The sequence below is a fragment of the Callithrix jacchus genome, chromosome 1 (assembly GCF_049354715.1).
Source record: "Callithrix jacchus isolate 240 chromosome 1, calJac240_pri, whole genome shotgun sequence".
Classification (NCBI taxonomy): Eukaryota; Metazoa; Chordata; class Mammalia; order Primates; family Cebidae; genus Callithrix; species Callithrix jacchus.
The window spans coordinates 75,187,090-75,208,529 of NC_133502.1; the positions used below are offsets into that span (position 1 = coordinate 75,187,090).

The following is a 21,440-nucleotide window of genomic DNA, read 5'->3' on the forward strand; positions in this document are numbered from 1 at the left end:
TCTGAGATTGAAGTTCTGGAGTGGGGATTAAAAGTCTGTATTTTTAATGTTTCTAGGTAATGTGGATGCTGCAGATCCATGAATTCACGTTGAGTAACAAAGGTTTATATTAGAGCAATGGTTCTTGACCTTTGACTTCCTGTTTTACTCTTGGCTACTATTAAAACAACAACAACAAAACCCATAGCTATAAACAACCAAAATGTATAGCTCACAGTTGTAGAGGTTGGAAAGTCCAAGATCAAGGTAGATTTGGTGTCTGATGAGGGTCTGCTTCCTGGTTCATAGATGATGCCTTAGCTCTCTGGGCCCTCTTCTATAAGGGCACTGATCCCATTCATGACAGTGCTGTGCAGAGGTTCCACCTCCTCACGTTGGAAACTAGAATGTCAGCATATGAATTTTGGGGGGACACAAACAGCAATTTCACGTTGAAATATGTGGATGTTTGGGTCCCACCCATGGAGGACTGGAATGGAAATTTGACCTTGTTTTAAAATGTATTTATAGCTCCCCTGCTGATTCAAATATGCAGTCAGGTGTCAGGAGCCCCTAGCCTGGACGCAAATGGGACAGGCTCTTAGAAGGATGTAAGTTAAGGGGAAGTTAAAGGAGAAATTTGGGAGCAATCTGTTCCTTCTGATTGATGGAATGTTAGGGATCTTGGGTAGTGCCAAAGAGGCCAGAGATATCATTTTAAGTGAGTTGCTCCCTGTCTAAATGAGGCCTCTGGGCCCCTGCTTCACATTCTCAGAGCAAATAATGATGGCATGTGGCAAAAGGCAGAATTCTTCTGCACCGTGGGATTTTCAGCATGGAACTGGCTCTCTTTATCAGCTCCAGATTTGCTCTTCCTGCTTCCATGCTAGCACTGGCATTTTGCCTTCAGTATTTTTGCTTCTCTAATCCTTTTACCCTCTTTTGTTTACTTCTTACATTCCATTTTGTCATTTAACCTGATAACCTACATTTTGGTTGTCATGGAAAACAACATCCTGACTTTTAAGACTGTCAGGATGGTTGTTTCAGGATCCAGAAACTGCATCAGGCAGTGCTCAGAATCCACTGTCATTGCCTTCAGAGCATCTTCTGGGCTGGCTCTCTGAGTGGCCATACACTGGCCACTGAGTGGCCTTTGCAATGAAGAGGAGACTGGAGGACAGGGTGACCACTCTGTTTTTGGATATCATTAGCGTAGGTGCAGGTCTGCTGACAGTAGCCTTAAATGACTTTAGGAAAAACTGTATTTTTATATTCAAATGGCCATAGGATCAAGGCCAGAATTAGGATGAACTGGGAAACAAAATAAGTTTTCTTGACTATAATTTGTAAACTAAATAGTTTTAAAGTATGATTTTTAAAACATCTATTTCCTGTGAATAGTAGGGCAGAATTTTACTTTGGAAATGAACTTCAAAGGATAACATGGTTTAATTATTCAGAAAGTGAAGATGTGATTAAAACAGATAAATAGGATTCTACAACATAAACCAAATGTAAAGAACTATAAAATGTTAATTTTGCTTAAGTCTTTTAGCGTATTTGGTATGACAAAAGAATGAGCAACATAACCAAGAGAAGAAATATTCAGTCTGTAGTTTAAATTTAAAATGTATCAATGTTACAGTCGAGCACTTTTTAAAACGCCTGCACAGAATTGTTAGCCATTAATCGTTTTCTTGCTGATTCACCTGTTTTTTTTTTTGTTTTTTTTTTTTTTTTGAGACGGAGTTTCACTCTTGTTACCCAGGCTGGAGTGCAATGGCGCAATCTCGGCTCACCGCAACCTCCACCTCCTGGGTTCAGGCAATTCTCCTGCCTCAGCCTCCTGAGTAGCTGGGATTACAGGCACGCGCCACCATGTCCAGCTAATTTTTTGTATTTTTAGTAGAGACGGGGTTTTGCCATGTTGACCAGGATGGTCTCGATCTGTTGACCTCGTGATCTACCCGCCTCGGCCTCCCAAGGTGCTGGGATTACCGGTGTGAGCCACCGCGCCCGGCGATTCACCTGTTTTTAATCAACGTGTCTTTGACAAAATTGTTTATCGATGTCAGGAAATAAACGTGGTTATTTCCTTTAAATGCTAATGTGGAACCACTCCTTGAAAAGGCAGTTCTAACCCAAGCTCGCCAATGGCGGTGTTGTCATAGGATCCCATTAAATTAGAATGTATTAATCTACACTGTGTGGTTGGCTACCAGGCAGGGCATGTCTCCTGTGTTTAAATGAGTCGGTTTTTAAAAGTTAAAATCTGGAAATGGAAAGAAAGACTATATGGTTAGTAGTGATTATAGTTGGCAATGCGAACAAAAGAATCTGGTTCTCTTTCAATGGAATTGTTTTAATTCATTAAATTATCAGAAAATTCCGGTCCTCACCATCTATTCCAGGAGCATGCGGTAGGTGGCACCTAAAAGCTCTTTGGAGGCGAGCAGGCGCCATTTAAGCAGCAGCAGCGGCGGCCTCTGCAGCAGCTGGCACGTCTGAGAAGGCAGAGATTGAAGAGAGAGGAGGAGGAGCAGCGTGCAGCGGCGGTGACAGTGCCAGGCTGGCGTGGCTCAGGCCAGCGCAGGTGCAGGGGCTGCGGGCGGACGGGGCGCGGGGACCACTGCCGGCGGGCGGCGCAGAGCACGCGGCGGGAGAGCAGCTGACAGCGTCGTCACGGCGGCGGGAGGGAGCGCGCTGCGCCTGGGAGGAGCTGCATCCACACACCCTGCGCTGTCCTGTCCTGCGCGAGCGGAGCTCTGAAGAAGCTCTGAACGGAGTTGTGTTCTTCCTCAGGTAATCGATTTCGCCCTTCTGCCGTGGCCTCGCCGCGTCCATACTGGGGCACGGGCGGCTTTGGCTTGATTGTTTGCTAGCCCCTGGAAAGGGATTACCGCTCTCTGGGAGGGCGAGTCCGCGTGTAAAGACTGGAGTTGTCCAGCGGGGAAGAAACCTGCATTTCTGTATCCTTGTCAGGAAGGGTGAGCATCATTCCTACCCTTATCTAAAACATGTTCTTTTTTAAAAAATCTGTATCTTACATATTATTAGGGATTCCGTCCAAAACAAGAGTTACCGTTTTGGAAAATTCTACCGTGCAGGTGTTTCTGTTAACGTGGAAGTTTAATGGATTGTAGGAAAAGTGTAAGAAGATGTAGTCTTACAAAGTGAGAAAAATGCCAAGCGCGTTAGGGACTGCCGTTTGCTTCGGCATGCTTTCATCCTTGACTGCTTCACTTCATGGGCTTGGCTGAGACCTGTCTGAATCTTTGTCTTTTTAAAGAATGTGTTTCATGATATCTGTATGTGCTCCTTTCAGCTCTCTTGTTGTAAGAGCAGAAGATAGGCAAGGAGCTGCATCCTGTCCTTAGTTGTAAGACTGTGGTTTCCTATCAGATGACAATGACTGCTGACAGCTCCCAGGCTCACCTGCAAAGCAATGCTGGCTTCGGGCAGTGTGGGAACCTGCCTCTGTCGTCCTCTCTTGAAAAATGCTGTTTTTCCTCTTTAAAACTCTAATTCACATTCTATGTGGGTTTGGGAGACTTTTAAACTTCAAGCTCTGTGAATCATCTGTTACATCAATTGCATGTTGGAATACAACACTGTGGTGGAATTCAGTTTCTTCCTACTGTGCAGAGACACAGCTTGCCTTCCCTAAGAATTTATTTTACATATTTGCCCTTGTTATCTTTAAATGGATCCCCTAGCATGTGAGAAGCTAGTCTAGCATATCAGAACTTTTCTGCTTCAAACTAAACATTTTCAAAAATATTATTTTTAAGGAAGATTTTCTAGGTAACGCTAAAAGTCTGGAGCATTTTACATTCCAAACCAGTCACAATGTGCTCCATTTCCAGTGGCATTTGGATTCGAGGAGGTGGAGTGGGAGGGAGAGAAAAGAGGAGGATAAAATTAGAATAAATGTAATGAATTTGTAGGGGAATCATACTTTTTTCTTGGTTGTTGCCTGAAATTGCAAATTGTCCACAATTTTATCTATCTCTGGAAATGCAAGAGGCTCTGTGGGCTGGGGACAGGAAGACACAGTTCATTTTATAAAAATAAAAGATACAATGGCAAGGAAACATTTTCATCCCATTTAACAGATGGCATTTAATTTGGTAATAGTCTCGGGTGGGCACAGAGAAAGGAAGGGGCAGGGAGGGGTTATTGCTGTCAATACCAAGGCGTATATACCGAGAACTGCTGCTCACACTTCAGTGATCCCTGCAGATGGGAAGTATGTGTTCATGGTTATTGTAGAAACCTCCAGAATCTTTCTTTGTTACACCTTTAATAGACTTGTTCCTAAGAGGCGACTCAGAAAACATACAGATGGAATGCCAAGTTGTGAAAGTCACTTTTCCGTTCAGTTTGTGTCTAACAACTCAGCGTTCTCAGCAAAGCAGTTTCCTCGTGAGAAGAGCAGAGGAGATCTTTATTTATTTATTTATTGTGTGTTATTCCTAAACTATACACCCACACACAACTTTTACTGTATATGAAATGTATTATTTCAGTGGTAAATACTGCATTATCTTACTGAAAAATTAAAACCTTTTAAAAAACAACTGGGATGCTTTTGTCAAAAAGAGAGTGTATCTGTGATAATAAAAATGTACTATTCATTCTTCTTCTAATTTGGAGGCCAGAGTTGATATGTTGAAAATTAACCCATTGATTTAGGCAAAATCATCATTTCCCTATAATAAATGCAGTAAATTTTTCCACCAGAGAATTTCTTTGTTAGAGGAGCATTCAGTTGTCTGGGGTGAGGTGGTTGCCTGCCAGCTATTTTAAGTAAAAAAGTGTTTAGTGCTGATCTGTAACTTTGGATTCAGATAACAACCATTCCCAATTCTCACTCATAGGGTAGATTGGCTCTATCTATCGTCAGTCTATCTGGTGTGAGTATTGATAGTAGACAGATGTCTCTTTAAGAATAGAATACTGATTTGTAGGACACTAATTGATTTTGGTTATGATTTTTCCAGGAAAACAGCTACTCAATCAAAAGAGAATACAATGGTTGTTATGTTGTCCAAATCGCTGATGGCTTTTTAAGAGTTAAATTTACTAATTCATTCTTACATATTTAAATATGAACTTAAAATTATTTAACTGATGTCAAATAATGCTTTAGTTTTCGTTTATTACATGGTTTGCGAGTCTCTCCTCACTGACAGGGAAGGACTCTTTGAAGTACTCAAAACAGATGCCCCCTCATTCTCTCCTTCTTTGCTCTCAACCACTGGCAAATTTAGGAAAGAGATTCCTTATAGCCGACTTCTTAATGCAGTGTTTTCTTATAAATCAGTACTGTACAATAGAATTGAAATGTGTGAGGCATGTGCAGAGTTTAAAATGTCCTAATGGTCGTAATAGAAAAGTAAAGGGAAATTAATTTTAATTTTAGTTTTTTTAATTTTTAATTTATTTTATTGTTTTTTAATTTTTAATTTTTTTAATTTAATTGATTTTAATTTTAATTTTGATTTTAAAGGTGAAATTAATTTTAATAATATATTTAAGCCAGCATATTAGAAAATGACCATTTAGATATAATCCATAGAAAATACTAATAAGATATTTTACCATTTTAAATGACTGCTGAGAAGGCATCTCAATTTGGATTCACTGTGCTTCCAGTGTTCAATAACTCAAGCAGCTGATCGCTATTGTATTGTCCAGCACAGCTATAGATCATTAATCAATTGATGGTAATTTAAAAAGCTAAGGCATTCGGCGCCATCACTAACTAAGCACTATCAAAAATAAATCTACAGATGGGCTCAGATTGCTATGAGATACGTGTCCTTCTCTTTCCTGTCATTAACTGTTGTGCAGTCTTGAACCTATTACTTGGTTCTCTATCAGAAAGACAAAAGGATTACATTAAATACTTCCTGTGATTCTGCAAAAAATAACCAGTGAGTAGACATGGGGGATCCAACCTGCATGCAGCCTAGAGGTTTATTGTGGCAGAAACCAAGGAAAAGAGGTATGCCTGATGGCATCATCATTTTGCACCATTACTAAATTTTATCCCAAGAAGTACTGCCCACCCTACCCTGCACCTGGGGTTTGCTTCAGCGTAATTCTTGATTTCAGAGATCAGCAACTTAGTCCCCAAGACCCATTATGGATCATTCAATTTTCATATAATTCTTTTTATTGAACAAGCAGCAGCAAACTCATTATAAAACTAATAAACAGCCAGTGGCTGTTCATTCTTTACTATGCAACAAAAATATATTACACAAATCTTTCAGTATTATTCTTTACTGGTATGAGTATTTTCAACGTTTGTGTCTATTTATTTTGACACCATTAAAGTTTAGGGTGAAATCTAATGCTTTAGAAATGATGCATGAATACCGAATTCTTGAAACACAGAAATTAATGGTCTTAATGAAAATATATCTGTTTCTTTATCTAGTCCCTGAATACCTCCATGATCAGTGAGGGCTTGTGGGGTGGGTACCATTTCCATCACATGGTTCTCTGTCTCAGAAATTATGATAGGAGATTTAAATAGGGCAGCATTCTGTATGAAAGGATTTGGGGCAATATTTTTTAAAGCTAATTAATGTCTGCAAAGTGATAATTTTTCTGAGGAAATAAGAACGCAAGAACTTTCCATTATGCCTTCCCATAATAAACACACATGCCCCTCCCTCATTTAACATCTTCAGATACTCATTAGGGCTCAAAGAAGCCTTGGAAGGAGGAAGCTTTCTTTCCTCTGTCATCCTTACATTCTGATTGCTTTATTGGAGCACCTTTGCGACTTTTGAGTTTGGGGATTTCTCTCTAGAAGATGCTGAGCAAAAAGGAAAAGTGATCAGAACCCAGGTTTCTTCATTGAGGAAAATCCAGGTGGAGTCCACTCAGCTCTCTATTTGCATACAAAAATCCAGCTCAATGCCATTTCTGTATAAACTTAGACTCATCTCCCCAGCCTTACCACCCAGTTACCCACCGTCCCAATAACATGCATACAACACACACGATCAATGGAGTATATCATTGCCTCCTTGCCTATAAAACAGTCATCTGACACTGAAAAAAGGATTGACTAAGCCTTTTGCTTCCATTACTTCACCTTTGTGCTTCTCTCTTGGAACCTTTTTGGCCTTCACTGGGTTCTTACAGAATGAATGAGAGTGGACCACAAAATATAAAACTGACATTAGCTTTTTAGTAAGGTCTGTGTAAGTGTTTGCAAGCCAAGAAGAGATAGAACTATGGATAATAGAAATGGCTGGGCAACCTAGATTTTGAAAATAACCTAAATTTCTCTATCATGACAACCACGTACTTATCTATTTTTTAAAAATGTTGCCAGGTTTACATATAATGCTTTGTGTATCTTTTTTGTTCTTCCATTCCTTAAATCCTAGTTAAAATTCCTCCATATATTCAATAATTTCAAGATGCAGAAATAAGTTGTTGGAACAAATCTTTAAACAAAGAATGAAAAGGTAAATATGGAAGCATTTTTAATGGTCTCAGAGTAGGCAAGGGCTTTTTAAGTATGAACTCAAACTGAAATACTAAAAAGGAAAAGTTTGTTAAATTGGATCCACAGAAATTTTAAATTTCTTTCCAGAAGACAATATAAAATAAACAATATCAAAGGGAAGATATTTGTGACATATTTTAGATGAGGCCTATTTTTTTAAACACAGTTGTTCTCAAATTCTGTAAGCATCAGAATCACCTGATGGCCTTACCAAGCCTGAGATTGTGATTTCAAACCCATGAGACTCTGATTCAGCTGATCTGACTCAATGGGGACCTGGTGTTTCTAAAAAGGTCCCAGTGAAGGGGATTGTGCTGATCTTCCAAGCACAGTTGGAGAGCCATGGCCTTAATCTAAGATAATACCATCCTTGCAAACTACTAGAAACTGAGCCAAGAAGAAAAACACACTGGTTTCAAAGATACAAATACCAATTACTTTTAACAAAGGCTCAACGTCACCCAAATTAAGTAAATGCAATTAATTCGGTAATGAGAAACAGACATCTTGTTTCAATTATCAAAGAGTTTGATAATACTCCATATTATGCAAGGTCTGGGGAAATAGCACTCATACACCATCAGGGAACAGGTGATGGAGAAGTTGGTAGTAATTTTCAAGAGCAACAGGCATTCGCTACCAAATTTGAAATGTACCTACCCTTTGATTCTGCAGTTCCATTTATAGGAGTTTTCTCTACAGATAGGCTCAGAAACATAAAATATTTATGTCTAAGGCTATTCATTGAGCAAAAGACTGAAAATACCAAGAAAGTGGTTAATAAATGATAGCGTATCCCTCAACAGAGTCTTTTGAAGCTGTTAAGAAACACGATCTGGCTCTATATATGCTAATATGAACAAACCTGTAGATGGCTTTCAGCTTGCTATGTGTCAGTGTATGATGTTTTGACTTTACAATAGTGGGAATGCTATATACATTCAGTAGAAACTCTTCTTTGATTTTTGATACTTTCCTGGGCTGGTGATATGCAGTGGTATATGGTGTGATCCACTCTCAGGATGCTGGGAAGTGGCAGTGAGCCACAGCTCTTAGTTATCCACATGATCACCAAGGGAAACAACTGATACTCTAATTGACTGTGTTGCCAGAAGACTTTGCCCAACTGTCGGTTAATGAAAGTGTTCTGAGCACATTTAAGCTAGGCTAGGCTAAACTATGGTTTACAGTAGGTAAGTTGTATTAAATGTATTTTTTACATGATATTATCAATTTGTGAGGGGTTTATCAGGACATAGCCACCTGGTAAGTTGAGAAGCAACTGTACATGAAAAGTTGCTTGTCATACTTGCACATATTTGTCTACCTCTCTGACTAAATGGCTATCAATTGATATGTCTCTCTTTGACTATGTACCATTTTGTTAACACTTGATCACAGTGCTGCTTTCTTACCAATGACCACTCAGATCATTTAGTCACATGCTAAATGTTTCACTACCAACCCCCTTCTTCCCATTCAATTTATGCTTTTGACAGGAGACCATTTCTGGCAATTGAGACAAACATGTTGAGTAGGTTGCCATTGTGAGTTAATGTGAAATGGTGAGCCAATTAAGTTAACCCACTGTAGAAAAATATTCAACTTTAGGGCCAGACGCGGTGGCTCAAGCCTGTAATCCCAGCACTTTGGGAGGCCGAGGTGGGTGGATCACGAGGTCAAAAGATCGAGACCATCCTGGTCAACATGGTGAAACCCCGTCTTTACTAAAGATACAAAAAATTAGCTGGGCATGGTGGCGCGTGCCTGTAATCCCAGCTGCTCAGGAGGCTGAGACAGGAGAATTGCCTGAACCCAGGAGGCGGAGATTGCAGTGAGCTGAGATCGTACCATTGCACTCCAGCCTGGGTAACAAGAGCAAAACTCCTTCTCAAACAAAAAAAAAAAAGAAAGAAATATTCAACTTTATTTTGTTGCATTTCAAAATATTGTTGATTTTTGCATGGGTAACTTTTTTGTGATATTTTTATTCTTACAGTGGCATTCTTTAAGAATATTCAGTTGTATTCTCTGTCCTTTAGGGCAATTCCAGATTCCACTGAAGTTGTACCACTTCCATTATGGAAACAAAGCCATGTTTGGGGCAGGAGGGTCTTGCCCTGCAATACTGAGACTGCAGATGGAACCCAGACCTCTTAGTTGTAGGACTTATACTAAATAGAAACGTATACTAATTAGAAACTGTGAGTCTTTACCCCAGCATTGAAAGATATGTGAATACCAAATATCATCTTACCTTCTCATTATCTTAAGACTGGCAAAGACCAACAAATGAGACTTCCTACTGTGAATCGAGTCTCCTATGGCCTGGCCCTTCTCTGGTTGGGCTTTTGACTCTAGTGTTAAGGCTACATTGAAATCATGAATTAAATATCCCATGATGTAAGCATAACCCATGTTTTCCTCCAAACATGTGTTTTCTTGACCTGTTGGTATAGTTGTTCAGAGTTCAGCTTTTGGTGTGGACCTTATATGAAGCATGTATAGCATTTTTGATGAGTCAGAAAACATACACAGTTATCCATTATAAGCTTTCTAGCATCATCATTGCATATTTTAAATGAATATTATATAAGTTTCAAAGTTGCTTGGCAATATTATATGTTAGTCTTAAAGGCTTCCTTCTCCAACATTTTAGAATCCGGCACTTCTTTTTCAGTTGTTTCTAATTTGGATTGTTTGGGTGCCTTCCCAGATTAGCTATGATTATTATACCAAGGTGCAATAAAACATAATTGAAGATTCTGTCCCCAGATACCTGATGGTGAAGCATTCATCCATAGCTTCCCTATTTTTACTGAAGCCTAGACCATGTTTCTGGTCCTCTAGGCTATTGTGATTGCTCCTCTTCCACACGTGTTTGGACTTACCTCAATTGAGCTCAAATGTGGCTTCTGTCACTAGCTGTGTAACAATTCTCTGTGGCTTTAACCATCCAGAGTCTCAGCTCTCTCATCTGTAAACTGGGGCTACGAAGAGCTAAGTCAAAAGGTGTTTTTAAGACGAATCTTGCCTAGAACCTCCGGATTCCAGCTAGGCAGTAAGGATTCAGGCTGTTTGGGTGGTTGATATCTGATGAATGTTTGAGTGGTTCCTCTTTCTCAGTGTCTCAGACTTATTCTCTTTTACAGCTTGGCATGAAGCCCATTGTCTTACAGTTGTACTTTATTTCTGGATGGAATTCTGGCTTCAGCTTCAGCCCTTTCTAATTTACCAGAGCTCACACTCTCAAGTGAATGTTAAAATGTTCCCTTTTTTCCCTATATATCTTTCTCTCTTCATTGAACCAACTGGGATTCTATTTTTTACCTGGTTAAATCCACTTTCCTCCTTTTGCCAATGTTCCTTTCCTCTGTTGACTGGACTCATCGATCCATAGGAGTTCCTGGCTCTAACTGAATTCAATGGTTTTGAACATGAAAGAACATGCCTTGGTTGATATTCTTGTATTTCTAGCCTTGAGTGTTCATCTGTGTGAAGATCCTGGGCATTCTGGCCTTGACTGGAAGCCTGCCGAAAGCTCCTCTGGTACTAAGGACTGTATGAGGTTATTGGTCATTGGATTCAAGACACATTGGTAGCTATTCCCTCTCACAGCAGTTTTGTTAACCTGCCTGGTCACCGTAGAGCAGACGCAAATAAATTTTCATTGATTGGCTCCTAGGTCCTTATGATATGCCCTTGCCCTCTTCTGACCTCCTGGATATTGTTCTTCACTCACCAAAGGTGTTGACCCTTGTTTCATTTTCTTCCTCCTGACCTCATGTTCAGATATCATCCAAGGTAACTCCACTCATTTTCCATCACTGTTCTTATGCTCCACAGGCACAGGATGACCTTTTCAGGACTGGAAACTCTTACATTTCTAGGGGACCAGAGGGAGCCTCCCCACTCTGATCATAGCACTTCCTTTTCACCCTCACCAGGAACTTACATTTGATCTTGCCAGTATATTCAGCTATTACCTTCTCTTTAAAATGTATACATGCCGATATATCTGTATTTCAAAATTATTTTTTAAAAACTTAACAAATCAAAACTGTGTACCATGTGGCTACCAATTCCTTTTTTTCTCTGATTCACAGAGAAACTTTCCTCTGATTCACAACCAAAGTATCAGGAAGTGTTTCTGAGCTTGCCCACTCCTCAATCTACTGCAACCTTCTTCTACCCTGTGGTGCCACTGAAGCGCCTCTTGCCAGGTTCACCAGTGACTTGCATTGCATCGCATCCAGAGGGCACTTGCCAGTTCTCATTTGACTTCCCTTTTTAGTGCCAGTACACACTGTCAAGCCCTCTCTGTTTCACAGTCTTTGCTTTTCTCAGCTTCCGCAACATGGCTCCTCCATGGAGTTGCTTCTCCTCCTCTGATTGCTTTTTTTTTTTTTTAATTTTGTGCAGATCCACTGCTTTTACCAAACATCAAATTCTGGAGTCTCTTGAGGCTGTGTCCAAGTCATCCACTCCTTTCTCTTTGTTCTTGCAAACCATCTTATCCACACACTTGGCTTCCATCCCGGCCTCAATGCAGGTAGCTCCCAAATGTGCATTTCAATCCCAGATGCTATAGCTGGCCCTGGACATGTATCCACCTGTCCACCTGATGTGAGCCCCTGACTGTCCCAAAGGCACTTTGAGATCTGCATGCTGAAGATTAATCCCATGAGTCCTTCCCTAAAACCTGTCTTTTGTCTAGAGTTCTCTCAGAAAATCATTTCATCCTAGCTATGCAGTTCTCTAAGTTGGAAACCTTAGGAGTTTTTCTGATGCATCCTTCTTCTCCATTCTACCTCCTAACCCTTTTTTCCCACCAACCTATCATATAGTTGTCGTTGATGTCACCATAATTGTTTTCTGCCTTCCCTGCTCTCACCTTAGCCCAAGCTGCCTTTGTTTTTGACCAAATTACCCACTTGACAGAGAAGCCAGGGCCCCTTCAGTGGCTGCCCTCTGCCCTCTACAAGCCTTACGTGATGTGATGTCAGCATGCCTTCTTTTCCAGCCTCACCTCACATGGCTTTCCTTTGGCTGCCCATGGTGGCACCTTTCTTCCAGTATGTGAAAGGTTCCATGCTGTCTCCCTCCCCGGGGCCTGCCTGGGGCACATGGTATTGGTCTGGTTTCATTAATCCATCTACAGCAGAGAGCCCTGGATGTCATCAAGCAGCAGCATCGCCCTGTCAGTGAAATAGACACGTGGTCTGCACTAGCACTCTCTGGTTGCAGCCTGGAAGCCCCATCTGAGATCCTGCCCAGGCCACAGAAACACATATCACAGCAAAGCAGAGGTGAAGCCAGAGATCTCTGCTTACCTTGTTCTTGTCTGAGGCAAGTTGCTTTGCCTGCCTTTTCCAGTGTGCTCATTGGAAGCAAAATACAGATGCATGCATGCACTAAACAAATTCTTCTTGTGTGCTACTTACGGGCCAGGCAGTGTTCAAGCATTGGGAGACAGTAATGAATGGAACAGACAAAAAGCCCTTAAGGAGCTTTTAATATGGTGGAAGTAAACACGATTTTTTTAAAAAAAAAGGAAATTACATACTATATTATAAAGCAAATGCGCACTGGAGAAAATAAAGCAGGAGGATGCCACAGACTACTGGGTTGAGGCTGAGGTTGAAAACTGAGATAGGGTGGTCAGGGACGTTCTCATTGAGCTGGTGATATTTGAACACAGGCCTGTGGGAGGCAAGGGAGTGAGCCTTGTGACTACCTGGGGGAAGAGGGAGCAGCCAGTGCAAAGGTCCTGAGGTGGAAGCATGCCAAGTGACTCCAGGAGCAAGGAGGCCAGTGTGGCTGGAATTAAGTGAGCTGGAGGATAATGGTGGGAATGAGGGTAAGGCGTGGAGCAGAGCCCCTTAGCTGTTACTCTCAGGGAGATAGGGCCGATGATGGAAGGTTTTGGGCATAGGAATGATGTGTTCTGCAGCCTGAGTGGAGAATTGATTGGAGGGGCTCAGGGCCTGAGGCAAACTGATCACCCAGCAGGCTGCTGTAGTCATCCAGGTAAGAGACGATGGTGCCTGGAAAGCCTGCCAACAATGTGGAAGGTGATTCATGGTGGGGTCTGGAAGAGTTTGGAAGATATCACTGACAAATGTTGCTGAGGGAGTGGACTTGAGATATAAGAGAACAAGAGGAGGTAAGGAGGACTCCAAGGTTCTTGGTCTGTGTCACTGAAGGGATAATATTGCTACTGACTGAGGCAAAGAAAACTGTAGGGGGTGTTATAGGGTGTTTAGACTTGCACACGCTCTGTTTGGGAAAAGTGCACAGCACCCAGGTGGAGATGCTGAGGCAGGAGAGAGGTATATGAGTTAGCAGTTTTAGGGAGAGGTCCTGGCCATGGGTATGCAGTTGGGGGTGCTGGCATATGAATGATATGCCTTATCAGATGCCCCCACTGACTGAATGAGTAGAGTAGCAGCAAAGGATGAGTAGCAAAGATAGGGTGTGGCTGGTCTCACAGGCAAGCTAGCTGCAGTGATGGTGCCGATCTACCTCTTCTGCTGCCTCCATCCTAGTACAAGCCACCCTCGACACATACCATGATTATTGCTGGAGCCTCCTGACCCTTGGTCTGCAGGCCCTCAAAGAGGTACTTTTACAATGGGGGTCCCATCCTGTCACTTCTCTACTCAAAAACCCTCCAGCTGCCTTCTGTTCTTCTTAGAATAAAAGCTGACCTTTAGCCGTGCTTACAAAGCTCCACACGACCTGCCTGTCCCAGCCCCTTTACTTTGTTGACCTCATCAGCCTTTCTCCCTCAATTCAAGGATTTTTCCATGTGTCTTGAGCATGTTGGAGAAGCACCTGTGTTTGGACCTGCTGTTCTCTCTGCCAGAAGAACCCCACCACCCACACAGGTTTCCACATAATTCATGCCATTACCTTTCTCAAATTTTTGCTAACATATCAGCTTTTCAGGGAGTCCTTCCCTGGCCTCTCATCATCTTTGATGCTCACTACATATTTTGAAATGTAATAAAAATATATTAATGTACTTTTGACAAATGGTTCCACACTGTGGGAAATCTGGCATTTGGAAGGCCTTTACAATTATTTTTAAAATTTGATTTTCGGTTCTGAATTGTACTGATTGGAGAGTGAGTTTTAAGGACATATTTACATTGCTTTGGGCAATATCATGTAAGGGTAGAATCATTTTTATATGTCCCTTTTCAAAATGCTGCCTCTACAGGATGATTAGCTTTCCAAAGCAGGTACTGTGTCTCCCGCCTTTCAATTACAGGGATGAAGAAAATATGCCTATTTTTTGGAAAATATCTGCTATCTGGCCTGCTCCTGAGGACCTATCAAATAGAAAACATTAATAAACTTAGAACAACGCTTTTGGATAAAAGGAAAATACACACCTTGATATTAGTTCTACAACTCTTATTTTTTGCTACAGAGTAAATAGCGAACCATTGTGTGATAGAAAATATTTTCATGGTTGCTGCACATCTCCATGTAAAGTATTGGAAAGATTCTGCTGTATTTTAAAAGTCTGACTTTTATAAATGAAAAAATAACATATGCAAGTGCATGCTATCCCATAGCTCCCACCTACTTTTGGATTCAACATCTTTTCTGCAATAATGTAGTGATGGATGATGCAGTAATTCACCTCTTGCTCTGTTTCTGTCATGTTATCACATATCTTTGTGTAATTTTTTATTTCCATTGGCATTGCCAACCTTTGAGTGGTTTTAATTAGAGTTTTTCAAAAAATGTATTTACTTTTTTATGGTTTAATTCTCTTCGCTGCTACAACTTTCCTTTGTTGGATCACATATAAAAAATGTATTCCCGCAGCAAATAATAAATATGTATTGAGTGTTTCTGATGTATCTGACATTGGGCTAGTGGCATGGATGTGCTGGGGAATGAACCGAAAGTCCCTGCCTTCCTGGCTTATATATTCAAGTAAACAGTAGGAGAGAGAGAGAAAAGAACAAAAAAATAGATGTAAGTGCATAAACACAGAAAGAAGAATATATGTACCAACGTCCCTTATTGTTGAAAGAGAATCATTCTAGCAAATAATAAATGAGCTGAGGTTTATTGGGAACGTTTGTACTTTTGCCCAACTGTTTAGCAAAGCTCTCAAGCTCTCTCTGTGTAACTTCTGATAGGGTTGGCCCTTCTGTATCTGTGGCTTCCGCATCTGCAGATTCAACCAATTGAAAAAAAAATGGGAAAAAAAGATGGTTGTTCTCGTACTGAAGATGTATAGACTTTTTTCTCAGGACACTATTTCCTAAATGATGCAGTATAACCGCTATTTACATAGCATTTAAGCTGTATTAGGTATGGTAAGTAACCTAGAAATGATTTAACGTATCCAAGAGGATGTGCGTAGGTTACATGCAAGTACTACTTCATTTTATGTAAGAGACCTGAGCGTCACGAATTTTGGTATTCACAGGTGTCCTGGAAACGATCCCCTGCAGATACCAAGGAACAACTGCATTGTTTTTTTTTTTCACACTGTCAGCAGTTTTTTTCTATATATCTTCTCTTAAGATTTTGAGAAAAGTGAATTCTAGTTTGTACAATACATTTTAGTGGATTATTGTATATAGTTTACCACAGCAGAAAAATAAATGTTTTTCCAATGGTTTGTGGCTTTTTGCCTTTCACTATTAATAGAAAAACTCAAAAGAGGATTCTAAGCATTTTTTTAAAAATCAAGCTTAATTAAATTTTGCAACACATTGTATTAAGTATTGTTATTAAACTGTGCTGAAAAATAGAGATTTGTTTTTATGTTCTTCAGCAGTGCAGACCGTGTGAGTCACCTATGTAATTTTTTAATTGTAGTAACCACATTTTAAAAAGTAAAAAGACAGGTGAAATTAATTTTAAGTAATATAATTTTAGGCTGGGCAGGGAGGCTCACACTTGTAATCCCAGCACTTTGGGAGGCTGAGGGAGGTGGATCACTTGAGCCCAGGAGTTTGAGACCAGTCTGGGCAACATGATGAAACCCTGTCTTTACAAAAAAATACAAAAAGCCAGGCATGGTGGCATGTTCCTGTAGCCCCAACCACTGGAGATGCAAAGGTGGGAGGATCACCTGAGCCTAGGAGATTGAGGCTATAATGAGCCATGATTAAGACACTGCACTCCAGCCTAGCTAACAGAGTGAGACCTTGTCTCAAAAAAATGTATGTGGTGTGTGTGTGTGTGTGTGTGTGTGTGTGTGTAAGGTAATGTATATATATATATATATATATATATATATATATATATATGCTTTTTCATTTTTATTTTGTTTTATTTTACATTTCATAAATTATCCACAGGATCAGCAATGATAACAGCCACCTAGCCTCCCCAGTCTGAAATGGCAAGATGGTCACAGCTGTGGCTGACAGTAAAGCACTGATATGCTCACAAATAGATGATCATTTTAATTGTAATCGATATTAGAATATATGAATGAGGTTAGAAATTTTTTTTTTATTCTGAGTTTTCAAAATCCAGGGCAGCACATTTCAGTTCAGCCAGCTGCATTTCAAGGGGCCAGTGGCACTGTGTGGGCAGCACAGGTCTGGGAGCTGAGCATTATATGCCATGGCTGATAATGATGGCTTCACACGGTCAGTAATACAGTATAAACTTAAGGCCAGCATGAAGGTGTGCATTTTAATTGGTCTTCTCAAGGTATTAGTTTTGTTTTGTTTGTCTTGTCAGATTCAGTGAGACTTTTGCTGGTTTTTTTCTTTTAAAAAAATTAACTTTAGGTTCTGGGCTACATGTACAGAATGCACAGGTTTGTTACATAGGTATACATGTACCATGGTGGTTTGCTGTTCCTAACAACCCGTCATCTAGCTTTTACGCCCCGAATACATTAGGTATTTGTCCTAATGCTCTCCCTCCCTTGCCCTACATCCCCGACCCTTGCTGTTTTTACTATATAGTGTGGATGAACAAGAAGGAGCCATCTGCCTAGCTAATGCTGCCAATTATATTCATTATGGGTATTATCTTTAATTCATGGTTTTGTTATTGCTAAAAATGTTTATATACACAGTCTTATCTATTTTTATTTTAGTAAAATATATATAACATAAAATTTTCCATTTAAATCATTTTCAAGCATATAATTAATTCAGTAGCAGTAAGTAACTTCACATTATCATGCCATCATCAGCACCATCCATCTCGCAAAACCCAAACTCCATGCTCATAAAACGACTATCCTTCTTCCATTCCCTTAGCCCCTGGCAACTCTCATGCTTATTTCTGTCTATGAATTTGACTGCTCTATGTACCTGCTGTAAGTGGAGTCATACAGTATTTGTCTTTTTTGACTGGCTTATTTTACTTAACATAATGTCCTCAAGGTTCCTCCATGCTGTAGCACCTGTTAGAGTTTCCTTCCCATTTAAGGCTGAATACTATTTCTGTTGCCCTAGTCCATTCTTGCTTTGCTATAAACAAATGCCCGAGACTTGGTAATTTATAAGGAAAAAGGCTTCATTGGCTCATGGTTCTGCAGGTTGTAGAGGAACCATAGTGGTGTCTGCTTCTGGGGAGGCCTCAGGAAGCTTACAATCATGGCAGAAGACAAAATAGGAGCAGGCACTTCACATCATGAAAGCAAAAGGAATAGAGAGTTGCGCGTGAGGGGTCGGGGGGTGGAGGAATGACGCATACATTTAAATGGCCAGAACTTACTCACTATTGCAAAGACAGCACCAAGCCATAAGGGATCTGCTCCCATGATCCTAACACCTCCCACCAGGCCCACCTCCAGCATTGGGGATTACAATTCAACAGGAGATATGGGCAGGGACAAATATCCAAACTGTATCACCTGTCTATGTACACTGCGTTTTGTTTACTCATTCATCTTTTCTGTGGGAATTGGGTTTGCTTCCACCTTTGGGCTATTGTGAGTAATGCTGCTGTGTAAACGTGGGAACACAAGTATCTGTTAGAGTGCCTGCTTTCATTTCTTTTCCACCCAGAAGTGGAATTGCTGGATCATACAGTAATTCTATCTTTAATTTCTTCCACAGATTTTATACCATTTTAGATTACCACCAGCAATGCACAAGGGTTTCAATTTCTATCTTTGCTAACACTTTTTATTTTCTGCTTTTTAAAAATAGCCATTCTAGTGGGTGTGAAGTGGTACTTCATTGATTTACATTTCCCTAATGACTAATGATGTTGACATCTTTTTATGTGCTTGTTGGCCATTTGTATGTATTCTGTAGAGAAATACCTATTCAAGTTCTTTGTCCTTTTTTTTTTTAAAGAAATGGAGTCTTGCTATGGTGCCCAGGCTGGCTATGAACTCTTAGGCCAAACTATCTTCCTGGCTCAGTCTCTCTGGTAGTTTGGACTATAGGCAGGTGTCACTGTACCCAGCTTCTTTGTTCATTTTTCAGTTGGCTTGTTTGTGCTTTTGTCGTTCAGTTGTAAGAGTTTCTTTACGTATTCCATATACTACATCCTTTTCAAATATATGTTTCTTCCCATTCTATAGGATCTCTTAATTTTCTTGGTAATGCTCTTCATTGTACAAATTTTTAAAATTTGGATGAAGCTCAATTTACCTATTTATATGGAATTGCAAGAGGCCTCACATAGATGAAAAAGATCTTGAAAAAGAAGTACAAAGTTGAAGACTCATATTTCCCAATTTCAAAATCATCTACAAAGTTACAGTAAACAAAGTTGGGTGGTGCTAGCATATGCATAGACATCTAGAGCAATGGGATGGAATTGAGAGTCCAGAAATAGACTCACATTCATAGTTGACTGGTTTTTGACAAGGGGGCTTAGACCATTCAATGTGGGAAGAATGATCTCTTCAACAAATAGTGGTGGGATAGTGGATATCTACATGTAAAATAATGAAGCTGGACACCTACCTCATACCATATATAAGAATTAACTCAAATGGATCAATGACCTAAATGTAAAAACTAAAACCATTAAACTGTTAGGAGAAACAGGAATAAATCTTCATGACTTAGATTTGGTAATGGATTCTCAAATGACACCAGAAGAATGAATAACAAAATAATTTATGATTGTTTGAAAGAATTTTTATGCCTTACCAATTTTGTAAACTTTTAGGTGGCTAACACTAGAAATTCACCTAACCACATATACATAGATAACCCATGGGCTGACAGTGATTGAAATAGCCTGAGCTGAACACAGTAGCAGATCAAGCCCTCGTAACTGGCATCAAATACTTTCTTTTCCATACACTTAGATTCGTGTGCTCCAGTTGACTTTATCTTTTGGTATATATTTTCCTGCAGGGGTTAGCATGCTGCATTGGTCATTGGTCATTGTTCAACAGTCCCTAGACCAAGACAACAATACTGTTTGTTATTCACATGATTTTCCTTTTTGTTTCGCTTACTCACATAAAAAAGGAATAAAGCAGACAACGTTCAAAATGTAGTTAGGCTCTTGGCATTCTTAAAACTGTCATTAAGCATGTTTTATTTGGCTCTTTGGAATTTTTGGTCATCATATTTTCCCCAAATGAAATTGTTCTAGACAAATATAAGTGAATCTTATTTGTAAACTTAAAGCTGTGGGCTTATTTGCCTCTTGAAAATGAAACCTTAAAAAATAATTTATGCTATCCCCACCATTCCAAGAAGTACCCCATTTATCTCCACTGACTTCATTCTTGCAGATAGTATGCATCTTGAAATGAGCAGCTAAGACCCTCTGGATGTGTCTCGCAAGACTGTACCTGCCCCACTGCCAGGGAAGATGTCTTCATAACACTGCAAGACAAGATTCCTGGGAAAGCATTTTGCTTTTCTGGATAAAGATGAACTATTGGTGTTTAAGTCTTGTTTATGATCAAACATTTCCCACTAACAAATCTATCATTTTTTAGATTCAGATAAGAAGTTATATAAAGTAAACATTTATTTAAATCAAGATTATAAAAGTACCCTTTTCTACCTAAAGAATTTACACTTTGTTGATTGTTGTTTCTTAATGACCATTGTTCACTTTGTGTTATTAAGAGTTTTAAGGGGCTCTCATGTACCAATTTAAAATATAGGGTTTATTTAAAGTTAATAACATTTCATGGAAACCAGATCAGTAATTGAGCAGAGACAATCTGTATAAACTTCATAAACATTTTAGCTCAGACTGTAGATGGAACATTTAGGGCAGAATAGTACACTAAATTATCAACCTTTTCCAAACATTTTCTCTTAAAGATCTGAATTCTTCCAATCTATAATTTTTTCTCTAGTTTTGACTGTTTTTTTAGACAGCATCTCATTATTTCACCCAGGTTGATCTTGAACTCCTGGGTTCAAAAGATCCTCCTGCCTTAGCCTCCCAAGTAGCTGAAATTATAGATGTGTGTCACCATGCCCAGCTCCATGACTGTATTTTGAAGCAGGATTAATTTAGGGTATTATACAGATAAAGGCTGTGGGTTTCTTTTGCCTGAGATCCTGCTTCTGTCTCATTCACATGAATCCAAGTTTCTTCTAAAATATTCTTGAATGGGAAACCTGTGTCACTCAGTAAATCAAAATGCATTTTCCCTGAATCTAGGTGCCATAAGCCTAATCCTGATTTTCACTGCCTACAAGGTCTTGTTTTGAATCCTTGACACACATTCTTATATTTTATGCATTTTGGGATGGATGGTTTGTTCTCTTTTCTTAATCCTTTCCTTCATCTATCTGTCTATGTATAAGCTTTTTTGGGATTATAAGGGAGAGTTGAGACAATTTAGTTTAACCAAATTCAAGTAAAGGGAAATGACAGGGTTGTGGATCACATCATCCACCCAGCCTTCCCATTCAGAAGATGGGCTGTCTCCAAACAGAACTGTACATCTTCAAGAGTACTCACACTCCAGCTAGCTCTCCCAGCCAGT

General features: G+C 39.8%; 1 protein-coding gene across 2 annotated transcripts in view; it reads left to right on the top strand.

Annotated features, from left to right (window-relative positions):
* The first annotated feature begins 2,426 nt into the window (after nt 1-2,426).
* The window catches only part of DIRAS2 (DIRAS family GTPase 2), a 30,466-nt gene continuing 11,452 nt past the window's right edge, over nt 2,427-21,440 (top strand). Inside the window, exon 1 of one of the 2 annotated variants that reach the window (XM_002742694.5) lies at nt 2,427-2,784. The gene's annotated coding sequence lies outside the window, so the exon portion shown is untranslated. Of the gene's footprint in view, nt 2,970-21,440 lie in introns of both variants that reach the window. The other variant, XM_008992504.5, reaches the window with a different exon arrangement.